Source organism: Coenobita brevimanus, chromosome 70 (assembly GCF_032717465.1).
Source record: "Coenobita brevimanus isolate Jiangsu-jjx chromosome 70, ASM3271746v2, whole genome shotgun sequence".
Lineage (NCBI taxonomy): Eukaryota > Metazoa > Arthropoda > Malacostraca > Decapoda > Coenobitidae > Coenobita > Coenobita brevimanus.
This window is the reverse complement of record NC_137023.1, coordinates 46,398,209-46,411,227: the sequence shown is the minus strand read 5'-3', so window position 1 is coordinate 46,411,227 and position 13,019 is coordinate 46,398,209. Positions and strand designations below refer to the sequence as shown.

The following is a 13,019-nucleotide window of genomic DNA, read 5'->3' as shown; positions in this document are numbered from 1 at the left end:
GGAGAGGTGAATGTACTGTAGTGGGTACGAGGTCATAAAAAACGGAGATGCTAATAAGAGAAATATAATAAGGCCAAAAGCAAGACAGAGCACAGTAATCGTCCTATCATTCTCACTCTGAACCCCTTTTCCCCACCTGATAGTGTCCAGACAGATGGTGAGGATATAAACAATGTACGTATGTCAGCATTATTAACAAGTGGACATGCACAATAACACCTCTACCGTAGTAATAAGTAGCCTCCAGTACAACGCTCATCAACATAATCAAAGTGTGTTGCAACAAATATATGTAATAATGAGTACGGTACAACAGAACACTACATTTCCAACCTGAGCCTAAACAACGAATGCGGTATAGCTATGTCAAAATTATCAACGCGTGTACAGAAAACAGTAATCCTGAGTACAGGACGAGAGTTATCAGCAATACTGACGTTTGTTGTTATAAATATCGGCATGAAGGTTATAATAATGTACATAAATAATAGTAATGATAAAAGCGAAATATTTGTGGGTGAGTTAAACTGTGTGTAGATAAGAACAGATCACACTCCGTGGCTGACAGAACTTGCCTCTACCGAATATGATCTACAGTTAGCCTGACGAACACGGCTACCCTACAGGACACTATTTCAGCGACTGTGATAGCGAGGTCGGAACGACGTATAATTAGCTCGGTTGTTATAATTTTTCTCAGCTGAATATAATTACCCGCTCAACGAGAATTAATGATCACAGCGGCAAAAATAAATTATCCACACAGAAACTAAATCATCCTGGGAACAAGAATAAATCAGCCAAGACACGAATATAAATTATCCCAGAAGCAACAGTAAATAACATCTGAACAGCGAGAATAAATTAACCATGTAGCTAAAGCATTATCCAAGCAACGAGAACAAATTATCCAAGGAATAAGAATAAATTATCGAAGCAACGCGAATAAATTACCTGAGGAACGAAAATTAATTACGGTAATCAAGGCAGAATTTATGTAACAAGAATGAGCCATCGAAGCAACGACAATAAATCATCCAAGTAACAACATGTAGGTACATAAGTAACAAAAATACCTAATCTGTACAAAAACATGAACATACGGTCCACATAAGAATAAGTAACCCAAGGAAACCGATCCAGTTAAACCACACAACCCGAACGAAATACGTAGGCCTGTACATTAATGGCTAATAACACCGTACCCCGTCAACACCAATACCAATACAGTTCCTATCGCCCACTCCCATAAAAATGTAATCGTGTGGCGTTGGTTGGAAGTGTACTAGAGTTGTCCCGATCAAGAAAGAATTAATGATGACAAGAGCAACTCTCTTACCGTCGCTTTATTCCCTCACGGATGAATAAAAAAAAAATCGCCTAACGTTAGCTGGTATATCATTCTAGAGCTGTTCCGACCAAAAAAGGGTTATATCATCTAGTAAGACAAAAAAAATAGCCATGTAGTCTCAAGAATAAGTTTTTCAGCCAATAAAATCAAACTATCTGTTATTGATAAAGAAATTAGGAAAATGAAATCCCCCTCCCCTACAAAAATCATAGTAGGCTATCAAGAATAACATCAACAAACAACAATTATACACGTAATAATAATACACACATGCAACAATATTTTACACCTGCTATACCCCTGTCACTGTAATTTGGCCAAAACTGCAGGCTTTCCAACTTGAATGCTGAACTGTAACTATAAAGTAACGTTCGAACATGAAGCACTGCTATAGAAAGGATGCAGAACCACAGCATCGTCTTTTTCTGCCACTCAGCTACGTGAATCGAGCTGCAAAAGGACGAAAATCTAGGCTAAGTTAGAGTAAAATCAGTACAGTTCAATTCCTAAGGCCCAGCAGTCCTTCTACGTGCCACACACTTTCACACGTCACCTCTTCGGGGTTAATACACACGGTCAGTACTGAATATATGGTAACTCTGTCTCATTCAGGACTTGTGTGATTATCAGACAATTAAAGGGGTTGTTTTTATGATATGTAGGTCTAGAGGAAGATCAGTAACATACATCTGACTTAACAAAATTTATATAAGTGTTATCAAACTGTTTCCTGCCCCAGCTTAAGATCGAATTTGCGTCTTTCGGGAAAACAGACGCCTTCTGTAACCAGTATGATATCCAAGCAAGAATAAAAGTAGGGATATATAATTTTTACAGTGTGGAAGAAAGCTTAAAATTTAATCTCTCGTACACACATTAACAAGCATACACACCGTATATATCCCCGCCCGACGATTCTATTTACCGGTACCTCTAGCAAACTCCAAATCACCACCACACATTTCTATTTTCCTTCAGCAACCTCCTTACCTCCAGACGATTTCACTCGATTTAAGGAAAATCTCTGGTAGTTAGGAGGTATATGAAGTCTCGGTTTCGTCTCTCCGGTAAGAAAAGACTCCACTAAATTGACTAACATCGCCTGGTGATGTTAAGAATATAATATAAAAGAGGACATTTTAGAGAACAGGTTAGTACTCACGGTTCTGTCATTCACCTGCAACTGCATAAAACTGCACAGTGTTAGTCAGAATAAAAGAGCACCTTACAGGGCTATGAGAAATAAGTGGAGACGGTATTAACACGCTTAGGCTCCTATAAAAACCCTCTATTGAATAAAATCGCCTCTTGTTGACCACATACCGGTATGTAACAGTAGAACTGACGCGACCATGAGAGACCTAATGAATATAGTAAAAATATAAATTGCCCTTGACCTACTGTTTACTCCAATGTCCGCCAAAATAATTGTGGCAGGAAAAAAAAAATCATCGGGTAAACATTTAACATCGGTACATAACAATTGTTCACTGTCTGCAACTGTCCACGCATTTATTATTTTAATAATCGCGGCTCTCGTTAGACTTCGCCTGTATAACTACCTGCCATGTCAAACATCGAAAATGGAGATCACGAAAGAGGTATCATATAGATTAATCTTCCACTGAACTGGGCTGCTGTTGTTATTACTGAACCCTAATCAGTCTGGCCAAGCAGATCTGTCGACCACATGTGAACAACTGCTTCTCTGTGGCCGTCCTACGGGTACAGTACGGTACATACACCTTGTACGGATCCGGCACCTTTCGTGATGGAGCCTTACCAGGGTAGGACCAAGATCCTTCCCACGACGAGGTATACAAGAAAATATGAGGTTTGGCTCCCAGGTAAACGCAGAAGCTAGTCCATCAATGGTGCACAGCACCAACATGTGTAGGCTCCTCGTCAGCATCCCTTGAACTGAGCGACATACTCTAATAATACGGTATATTCCTGCAACCTTCACACGATTTCACTCATCTTAAGAGATTTTTGTAATAAATGGGCCAAGGGAAACAATTAATGCCCTTGTTAAATAAATAGAAATAAATGTATCTCCCAAATCAAAAGAGATCGTTGAGTAACAACAAATCTATGCAGAATGCTAATAGGTCATAAGCTTAGTAGCAAGCCTAATAGTAGGTGAAGCCCAAGGTTCATCTGAAACAGGAACCCGGTGGAATTAAGGCTGAAGTTGCTCTCCTCCTGCAGTACACCCCCCCCTCCTCTCCCCTTTTTTTTATTTTTTTTTATTTTTTTATTTTTTTTTTGAGGAATAGGATGGTAGTTGAGCAACGTCTGCACAACTAAGTAGCGGAGCAACTCGGTTTTACCGGTGACACCACATGAAGGCGTCCCTCTCCAGCACCATGTCATGATATAGTTTTTAAATACCGGTACCCTATTATTCGACTCGTCAAGCTGTATTCTCGTGGGCTTAGGATGCTTTCTGGCGCCTGATTCAATTTACCTACATGAATCAGCACTCAGATACTGCAAAACCAGCGCCCTACAATCAAAGGGCTGAATCTCTGACCTTACCCTTTGGCCGACTGTTCCATACAGAGTTCCCACATATTTGTCAGACCGTCAACTATTCCACCAAGTTCGGTCCAGACTGAATCCAATCTGAGTTATCCCGTTACTTAGATCTTCGACTGTTCTCAGGATCATTTATCTCCATCTTTGCTAGACCCTCAACCCTTCCATCAATGACTGGTACAAGAGTCTGAATGTTACGGATCGTTAATCTTTTTTTTTTCTTTTTTAAGGCAAGCGAGAAGGAATCAAAGGCCAGGAATATAGTTTTTAGCCGCGACACACTTTGCCCCCTCCCCCCCAAAAAAAAAAACAGCTAAGTAAAATTAAGTACTAACGTGCTAGGCGCAGATATATGGCTAAACTACAGTAGTGCGGACAAATATCTAGGAAGCTTTATAAAGAGAGAGAAACAGCTGTAAAGCTAGTATTTTAATTGTGGACAAAAAAAATGGGGAGACTGGAATAGACATCTGAGAACTTATCGCATTTTTCGCGGGATGACGAACACACACACACACACACACACACACACACACAGATAAAATAGCATGGTAACTTAAAACGGGATATTATGAGCCTGACTTAATCCTATAAATATACAATTAGGCAAGAGAAACACACACACACACACACACACACACACACACACACACACACACACACACACACACACAGAGGCGTTGGTGTGTGTGTGTGTGTGTGTGTGTGTGTGTGTGTGTGTGTGTGTGACAGGTGTCGTGGGGAACACGTGTATGTGGGTGTGGCAAATATCAAAATATGACGGCAGGTGTACGTTATGGATGTTCACCTTAAGCGGCAGACTGGGGGTGTGTGAGCTGGAGAACTGGCAGCCTGTTGACAGAGGACAGGGTGGCATGGAAGAGATTCGTTCATGACCACCCTTTATAGGATTTTAGGACAGGGTGACATGGAAGAAATTCGTTCATGACCACCCTTTGAGGGGTATATGCGTCTGGCGACAGATATAGACATACAGACAGGCAAACAGACAGACACACACATACAGATAGACAGACAGACAGATAGATACAGACACACAGACAACAACAGATAAACAGATGAACAATGACTTTCGAAACAAAGTCAAACTTTTCAGTTGATTTTGCAAGAGATCCATGCAGGTAATTGTTAATCTAAAAACTGAAGCGATACTAATGACCCCAGCTGTACAGCTGCTGACATTAATATCAATCCATTTTTTTAAACCGAGCAGTCATGGAACCATTATGCAATACTCTGAAAAGCCTGTTTAGTTCGGAAGATCGGATCACCGCGTTTCGTAATTCATTGCTCACTCTCGTTATACATTGTAAGGAAGATGATCGATACTCATGCCTGAAACAGTACAGCCGACAGCAGATATTCGCATCAGCCTTTCCTCTATGATATAAGCCCGTGATATGGTAACATGGTGTGGCAAAGCGTTGATAGATGTGCGTAAGAAACAAAATAAAAATCTATTTTAGTACCATTAACTGACTGGCTAAACGAATTTCTGCAACTGACTGTACTATCGGTCACAAAATTATCGGTGCACAGGGGGTCCGATGCCTATTGAAAACATTCGAACAACCACTAACATTACCAACGTCTCATTGTGCATGAACCTTGTCTGTTTATATAAACATAGCTTATTCTATATGCTTACAAGAGGATATTGCTAGTTGGCGATATATGATACCTCCCGACATCAGAGCTACCAACGTGACCGTCGCTCTGTGGTTCCAAATGTTTCACGCATATTGAGCACCGATACTTATCTGACCCATAGTACATACGCCTACATACTATGGTTCCTTCACTCTAATTTGGCCCAGATTTTTGTTTTTTTGCAGCTTATTTCAAATAGTACAGTGGCTGAAAAAAAGATAATACTTCGGTTCAACATCCTTTCCACAGCACTTCAGCCTGACTAGCGCCATAATTGAGTTAATCTCTCGTTATAGTTCAGTATTCAAGATGGGGAGATGGCAATTTTAGGCCAAGTTGATGTGAACAGAGTACCGCTATAGCTATGTGAATCGAATTCATCTTGTATTGATAAGATTATGGATCGTACTGCAAGTGGCTTTGGAGGTTTCGTGTCGCATCTTGCTTGGTGGTTTATTCTGCACATTACACTTTAATATCCTCTAGTAGGTTACTCATACAACCTACTGTATGTCGATATTAAAACAAGAAGAATAGCAATCACGAAATTATTAAGACCTTGTGATATTAATGAGGTAACAGAGAGGGGTGTAAGTTGAGGGAGGGCAGTGAAATGGCAAGGGACAGGGCGACACAGAGGCGATTTGTCTGTGGTCACCACTGACGGGACTGAGGCTTCTTGTATAAATAAGCAGACAGGCAAAATATAGCTAAGATGTGACACGAAACCCCCCTTATGACACTACCAAAGCGTAGTCTAGGCCTCAATCAAAATATATATCCCTCCGTACCGACTCTGACACGATTCTGGGAACATAGACAAAGCAGCTTTCAGAGTGTATGTACACATGTGAACTAAAAAATTTAATTAAGGTGACATTTGCCTAACGAACTACCTGAAATTTCCGGCAGCTGCAAAAAAAAAAGAGTTGTATCACCCTGGGTATCCGATCCATACGATATGTTGATTTGTATGTTTTCTTGGTTAGCCTGTATCATAAAATTTTCCTCCTTCTATCCGGTGACTTTTGTTTTTATCTTATCATTTCTTGTTTTTATCTTATCATTTCTATCTCCAAACGATTAATTCACCTTATTAGAGACTTTTAAACCTAGTAAGTGCTAGATTCAGCCTTCGTCCATCCCTGCCCTGCCAGGGTGCCCTCCAAACGTTCAACAAAATATGACAAAAGCATGATCAAATTATGGTACATATTACGTCCCCCTAATTAAAGTTATAGAACTAAAAACAAAATCAATATTCGGTACAGAATAATAAAAGGTCAGCAGGAAAAAAATCTACCCTGATTTTCAATTAACATGTGCCTTTCACATCTTTACCCAGTGCAACCACTGTCACCCACGTTACCGTCACAATGAACGGCGGTGTGCGTTAATTGACAGGTAGGCTACTGCGAAAACTGACTGGTGTGCGTCTTCATCTGACGGACGTGTAGCTTCAATTAACAGGTACAGTAACGCTCATTTTGTGGATGCAGTTCCTCGGTTGACACGTGTATGCATTTTTCGGGCGATGGTAGTCAAATGGTTAGGGAAGTAATTTGCTATCTGAAAGGACCTGAGCTTGATCATTAGCTGCAGCAGTGAAAAGCATGTTTGTATGAACTTCATTAAATACTGACTTGACTAAACTTCCAACAAGACCCATGGACTTGTCCCCCCCCCCAAAAAAAAAAGGAAAAAAGAAGAAGAAAAAAAAAGGTAGTACCATTACATCTGTCCTGAATGGGACAGCCCTAGCATTTAACATGGAGGGTGAGTATTAGCGCCAAAGTGGTGACAAATGAAGGTGCGTAGTACGTAGGAAGACTGCTGGGCCTCAGCGGACGGAATAGATCTATGCCAGAGTCGAAAAGAAAGACATGTAGACCACTGCGTAACCGGACAGGTGTACATACTTCATCCGGCAGATGAGACACCTCAATTCACAGGTGTACTAAGGTCCATTTTTAGGTGCAGTACCTTGGTTGACGTGTGTGTATAGCTAACTGACAGGTAGAATCAGCAACAAAACTACCCTCCCCCCATCTCTCTCTCTCTCTCATCTTCAGCAACCGACACTGACGACTTGGCCCCAGTTCAGTGTCATCAGTGTCGTCTGCACCAAACTGACGGGACTGATAATTGACGTCCATGGAGGGAAACGCTGATGTAGGGGACTTTAGCCGCCGATAGTACTGAGTGAATCGAAGTTATTATTATTATTATTATTATATTATTTTTATTACTATTGTCATTATTATTATTATCATTATTATTATTATCATTATCATTATTATTATTATTATCATTATTATTATTATCATTATTATTATTATTATCATTATTATTATCATTATTATTATCATTATCATTATTATTATTACTATTATTATTATTACCTCCTTTTCTTTGGGGGAAGCAGCCTAGGTATATAGATGGTTTATCATTATCATTATTTTATTATTATTATTATTATTATTATTATAGGCGTAGCATTTAAATTCACATATAAGGCCGCTTTTTAAGCAGAACTTTCAGCTGAGAGGGGTATGATTAACCCTTCACGGTCGGAACAACTCCAGCGCTTATAACCTACTCTAGCTCCCGCCAAATGATTGTACTGTATTTAGATAAATGCGACTCACAGAATCCAGCGTGTTAATCTCGACAGCTACCTTTAACCTTCTTACGGTCGAGACAATTCTAGAATTTAATTTTAACTTCCGGCAGGTAATTGAAGGGGTTAATAAACAGGCTAGTTCTAACTCCTACCGTTTGGAAAGTCTGTTTTTCAGGTGGAAAAATGCAGGTAAGAAGAATAAAATATAGAATAGCACTGAAATGAAGGAGTTAAAGACGAATAACCCCTTGCAGTTCGAAGTCTCTCCTCAGGTGTTTAATCGTCTTGAGATGACGAATAAAATAAGAGTACACGACGTCCGCTTGGTGGGGATACGTGCACTCTCCTCTTTGACAGGTGTACGCATGGCCAGGTGACAGGTGTATTACAGGCATTTAATACAGAGGGGGGGATGACGTCAACAGGTGTGGTGTAATTTAACATTTCATTAGGGTGACAGTATATTATTTTTCTAGCTCTCACCGAACTACTTCATTAGGTATAAGACCGATATATCTTTTACTAAACCGGTATCGTCTTGTATATTTCCTTCGTGCTACTATGGAAGGGTTTTATTGAGTTTAACCCCGTGAATGTAAGCACGTAAGGTAATCAATATTGTATTCCTGCTGCCTTCAGACAACTTTATTCGACTTATACATTCCTAGTTTTGAAGGGATATAGGCCGTATCTAATTCCCCCAGTTCGAAACGTCTCTACTAAGTTGCATAAAAGCGTTCGGAAACGAAAAAAAAAAAAAATCATCGGACTGAAAGAATTAATAATACCTCGACATGAAGGGATTATAAATAATTATCTCATCAGTAACCACGGCGACGCCTGGTATATTTTATCCTGGCTATTACTAGGCGATATTATTTGATGTAGAATAGATTTAAACCTAGTAGTGAAGAGGTTAAAAACTACCTCCACAAAGACAAATAAAGATAGGCTGGAGGTGACAAGAAAATAAAACAAACCTGACTATTTTTTTACTCTGATGGTGAAGGATATTTTCGTCTAGGCAATCTGTTCACTCCTTACATCAAATGACTCTATTTTTCCTTGTTTTAGCCAGACGATATTATTCAGCAAAGGGTAGATTTTTTTTCTTTTCTGACAAATTTTAACTGCAAGAGATCTCCCCTAAACTGAAATTCTCTGTCTCTCTCTCTCGACAGTTTTACTGACCGTGGGGTCTGCAGATGTGATGGGGTGTATTAGCTTGTGTGTGTACCGGATATCCCTCCCGATCGAAGCCAAATAAAATACTCTGAAAGTAACAAGACTAATCCAAAAAAAATAACGACTCCAGAACGATGGGATTCATTCATTTACTGCCAATAGACTTCCCTTAGCTGAATAAAATCGTCTCTGCGTACCATGAACAAACTAATGTACGTGGCAGTGAATGAATTAATGTGGATTTTTAACTCCTTCACTACGAGGGACCTCCCATAAGCAGAAAAAAACTGTCTGTCGGTAACAGGAATAAAGAAGACATGATAGTGAGGGAGTTACATTTACACTGAGTTATAATTACCTATTTTACCCGTACTATCGTCAGCTTAGGAGCATTATTAGCATTTCTTCCACTGTGACATACATTGTACATTACACCGTTTTACTAAGATTTTGCTTGCCCTTTAGCCTGTAAAATTTGTATATCAGCACAGTAAGCATTAACATTAAAAAATATAATGGCAATACACAAAAATACAGAGGGAAGGAAGAGGTGCCGAGGCTTCTAAACCGTACCGTTAGTTGTTCAATATATTTCGTAAAACCTCTTCCTTAGCGATTTATTCTGCACACTATATCTCAGTGGCTTCTTGTACGTCGCTGATAGAACCTACAATACGTCTACATAAAAATGATAAAATTAGGAAACAAATGAATAATATGATGTAAAATACAAAACAAATCGCTAAGGGTATGGTGTTAAGGAGCCTCTGCCACTCACATTACATGCCTTATATTCTCTTCACCACCTTACAGGATACTGGCTGGTGAAATTGAGTAGCCTATGCGATTATAATCACTTCACTCTAACTTGGCGTAAAGTGTCATCTTCATCCTGAATGCAGTTATAGCAAGAGATTAAAAATAGATTATAATGCCAGTCACGAAGAAGTGCTGTAAAAAGATGCAGCGCCAAAGTATTATCTTATTCTGTCACTGAGCTGCAAAACGACGATTATTGTCAAGTTAATGAGTATGAACCATAATTTTTGTGCATCAAATACCAGTAGGTAACTCAAAGCCCTTCAAAAGTACTTCCTCAATCAGTAGCCTACCACCGCTGGATGATTTAATCCCGCTTAAGAGAGATTTCTTGTGTATATTATGAGACAACCTAAAACTTCCCATTCTTAACCCCTTTAGTCTGCAGAAGCACTTCAGATTATTTTATTGTTTAGAAGAAGCTTTTAGAACTGGAGGGGTTATATACAGCCTTCATTAACCCCACCGGTAATAGCGACGGATAAAGAGAGAACATGTATTTTACGGTGAACAAAAACGTCTCGTGTTGGCTAAGAAAAATGAAAAAAAAAATAAGTCTCAGGCCTAAAAGGGTTTAAGTATTTCCTCAACAGAATAACACTGCTCTATGGTACAGAAGTGACATGGTACTGAAGAGATAAAATGAAACCGCGGTAATTATTTCAGGCAAGTCCATGGCAACACTTATAACCGCCCTCAGCAACCTAGCGACTTCCTTATGCTATTCCTGTCACCACAAAACGATTTACTTACAGCCTAAGGAAAAGGTCTGGAACTGAAATTCTTAATATTTGATGTCTGTGAAGCTTGATAGTATACGGAGAGACAAGCCATTTCTGTAAGTTCGCAACTGTTTTATTCCTGCCATCTCAAGACAATTTTCAAGCAGGCTAAGAAGCTGCGGAAGGGCAAGGGTTGTCTGGCCTTGTCATGCGAGATGCCAGTCAATGTACAGTAAGCGGCATGAGTATCTTCACACGGTTTGGTGGCGGCGTTGCGAAGAAGTCAAAACCATACCATACACGCATAATATTTCTCCACATTTTATCCTTGCAGATCTCCTTACAATTATATTCAACTAAAAAAAAAAAATGCCCGTATTTATTTTATCTATATCTACTCATTCCATCTCAAAAAGCCTCCCCGGATCAGATATAATCGTCTGGAGATACAATATTAAATAAATAAATATGATACTACATAAAACATCCTAGCGGTAAAAAAAAAAATTGAGAAAATTTTGAAATGTTACGCATCTTGTAATCTTAAAAAAAATAACGTTGAAAATGTGTGTATACTTGTTTTGCACCTGGTCACTTAAGTTACACAAGATGCACCTGTCACTTCGATGATGAAGTTGCGAAAGGCGGAGCAGTGAATATATAACAACAAATTACCGCTCCGTCAGTGCCATCACCGGGAACAAGGCTCTATTTCATTCCCCCTTCCTGCCTGGTGACGTAATTTTTAGCTCAGTCTTGTTGCTACCTGACGATTTACACAGCGTTGGGGAGACGTTTTACGATGGAGGGATTAATTACTGAACGCTATACTGAACCCCTCCCGATCGAAAAATTTATCTTGAAGTAAATAAGATCGTTCGAATATACGACGGCAAAAAATAAAATAACTAAATAAATAACAAGAATAAACTTATTAGCCTGGGTCAAACAGGTTTATAAAGCATGCATAATTTCAGAATTGCTTCTCCTGTTTTGAAGGATAGCGACCCATTGAATTAATTTTATTTGGGGGAAGTTGGCTTGAAATCTGATACCGCACAATCCAATGTCTTCCTAACATAATTATGACAAGCTAATCCAAATTTACATCAAACACTTCATGTGTATATTAAGAAAAGTTCGTATAAAACGTGGTTAGACAAGTATTTAAAAACGTTGTGGAAAGAAAAGCTATATATCTCACATTAAAACACAGGATTCCCCATGCTGAAAAACGGAGTAAAAAGAATGGTAATGCCCGAGGTTCATCAAATAACTCAAAAGATAAGAAAAAAAATAAAAATATTCATGGCAAATACAAATCTGTCTCGCCTCTGATGGTTCCTAGCATCTCGAACACGGCGAGACGTGTCGTGGCGGAGTCAACATATGTTTCGTAATACTCACCTGAGACAGCGGTGTTACGGGAGGTAGGTCGTTTCCCGTTCAACCATGTCCGTATGGGATCCGCGAACAAGTCATAACACAGCGGTCAGGCTTCATCATTAAGGTACGGCGTAATTTAATCGCAGGTGAGGTTGGTGTGGAAGCTTTAACAAAACTGACCACTGAGAATAATCCGGTCGGGAATCGAATCCTCCACGAAGCCAGGCGTAATTTACACTTCCGTCAGTTCAGCGTCGTGTCCCTGGTAAATCACACACTACGACTATCCCCGCTGACCAAGGGGGTGCATCACATGGTCCAAAGATCCCACGAGCAGCGCGCAATACATCCTCTCGCTCAAGCGGCCGGGATCGTACTGACGGCGAGATGGTTGCGTGGAGATTATATACCCTTGGTCTTCAAGGTGGGCGGGACTTGCGTGAAGGGGGGCGGGACGCTAACCTCGGAGTCACCCTTTAGGACACGCCCACCTCTTCTCTCCCCCCTTCCTTCCCCCTTTTGCCCTTTCTCCTCCACTCTCCCCCGTCCCCAGGCCAAACCGCTTTAAGGGCCGGATTAAAACAGCACAATACTGCCTTCTAACTTCGTCAAGATCATTAGAATGTCGGAAGTTAGCAGGGAAGTTGAAGGTAATGTTATCCAAATACAGTTTAAGCGGGTGCTCAGGCTGGGCTAATTTGGCGATTCAGTCCCGGGATCA

At 40.0% G+C, this 13,019-nt stretch overlaps 1 protein-coding gene across 1 annotated transcript in view; it reads right to left on the bottom strand.

Moving 5' to 3' along the window:
* LOC145406483 (protein O-mannosyl-transferase Tmtc1-like) overlaps nucleotides 1-12,637 on the bottom strand; it is an 894,634-nt gene extending 881,997 nt beyond the window's left edge. Inside the window, exon 1 of the mRNA XM_080277638.1 lies at nucleotides 12,320-12,637. The gene's annotated coding sequence lies outside the window, so the exon portion shown is untranslated. The remainder of the gene's footprint in view (nucleotides 1-12,319) is intronic.
* Nucleotides 12,638-13,019: the final 382 nt, after the last annotated feature.